The sequence below is a fragment of the Apium graveolens genome, chromosome 2 (assembly GCF_009905375.1).
Source record: "Apium graveolens cultivar Ventura chromosome 2, ASM990537v1, whole genome shotgun sequence".
NCBI classification, from domain to species: domain Eukaryota; kingdom Viridiplantae; phylum Streptophyta; class Magnoliopsida; order Apiales; family Apiaceae; genus Apium; species Apium graveolens.
In genome coordinates this window covers 64396293-64398183 of record NC_133648.1, presented here as the reverse complement: position 1 = coordinate 64398183, position 1891 = coordinate 64396293, and the positions used below count along the sequence as shown (strand labels likewise).

Sequence of the window (1891 nt, the reverse complement as noted above, 5' to 3'; positions counted from 1 at the left end):
TATTGATGTGAAGTTTCTTGAACACCTCCAGAAACTTCCCGAACTGTCTATCTAGCTTTTGTTGCTGCAATCTCTTAGTAAAAGGTGGTGGAGGATAGAGCTGTTTCTCCCCTGTATTAGCCTCAGGCAGAGTGTGTTCAACAGTAGTCTTCTTTGGTTCTGCCACTTTCTCCTTTTGCTTAGATTCTTCATCTCTAACTTCAGCTTCGACTTCTTTTGCCTTTTCAGCATCAGCTACTTTTCCAGACCTTAAGGTAATAGCCTTGACTTTCTCTTTAGCTTCCTTCCTGCCTGGTACTTCCGTGTCACTGGGAAGAGTGCCAGGTTGACGATTGAGCCACTGCATTGGCTAATTGACCGATTTGATTTTCCAAGGTCTTGATAGAAACCGCCTGACTCTTGCACAACAGCTTAAGTTCCTCAAAATCAGCACTAGTAGGTGCAGCTGCACTTCCCTGTTGAGGATATGATTGTCTTGTAGCATACTGTTGTGGTTGCTGGAATCCAGGTGGGTTAAACTGTTTACTCACTCCTTGCTGATATGGTGGCTGAATAGCATTCTGATTATTTTCCCAGCTGAAATTTGGATGATTTCTGTTGTTAGGATGATAGGTCGCTGGCACAGGCTGCTGTTGTCGCTGATAATTATTCACATACTGAACAGATTCGTTGACAAGAGAACACTGATCCGTAGCATGAGAACCTGCACAAGCTCACAAACCATAGCTATTTGATTAACTCCATACGTAGCCAAAGAATCAACCTTCATTGATAGCGCTTGGAGCTGGGCTGCAATAGTGGTGGCTGCATCAACTTCCAGAATACCTGCTACCTTGCCTGATGTCATCCTCTGAGTTGGGTTTTGATGCTCATTTGCAGCCATCGTCTCGATAAGATTGTACGCCTCAGTATAGCTTTTAGCCCATAAGGCGCCTCCAGCTGCTGCATCGAGCATGGGCCGAGATTGGGCCCCCAAACCATTATAAAAACCAGTGATTACCATCCAATCCGGCATTCCATGATGTGGACATTTTCTCAACATTTCCTTGTAGCGTTCCCAAGCCTCGCACATAGATTCTGTAGGTTGCTGCGCAAACTGAGTAAGAGCACTCCTCATAGCAGCAGTCTTTGCCATTGGATAAACTTCACCAGAAACTTTTGCGCAAGATCTTGCCACGTAGTGATGGACCCGGCTGGTTCAGAATGTAACCAGTCTTTAGCCTTATCCCTCAGTGAGAATGGGAAAAGCCTCAACTTGATAGCCTCATCAGTCACGCCATTATACTTAAAAGTGCTGCAGATCTCGACAAAATTCCTTATGTGCATGTTGGGGTCTTTAGTTGCCGCTCCTCCAAAAGAAACAGAATTCTGCACCATCTGAATAGTGCCCGGCTTGATCTCAAAGGTGTTAGCTTGAATAGCCGGATGAAGGATGCTTGACTGAATGTCATCAATTTTAGGCCGAGAAAAATCCATAAGAGCTGGATCAGCTTGAACAATACGATCTCCCATGTTTACTGGTTCTTTCTGCTCAGTTCCTGAATCCGAATCCTCAAAATCTAACTTCTCCGGAGTATCAAGAACTTCGTTTTTCTCTTCAGCTGTATCTAAGGTCCTCTTGCGAGCACGAGAACGAGTTTGCATAAACGCTTGCTAAAGTACCTGAAACACAACCGAAAAGAGTAAGTAACTACTATGTCCTAATCACTGAGTCCTAATGACCAATGATGGTAAGTACATAAACTAAACAAATACGCCGAGTCCCCCGGCAGCGGCGCCAAAAACTTGTTAGGGCGAAATCACGCACTAATATTCAAGCAAGTATACGCGTTCGCAAATAATATAGAATACTTTCTAGTTCGTTCCCTCAGAGACTCAGACTAAGTTATTG

General features: G+C 44.3%; 1 non-coding gene across 1 annotated transcript; it reads left to right on the top strand.

Moving 5' to 3' along the window:
* Nucleotides 1-1013: 1013 nt before the first annotated feature.
* On the top strand, nt 1014-1120 carry LOC141709479 (small nucleolar RNA R71). Its single transcript, XR_012570053.1, has one exon. It is a non-coding gene; the product is annotated as a small nucleolar RNA R71 (small nucleolar RNA).
* Nucleotides 1121-1891: the final 771 nt, after the last annotated feature.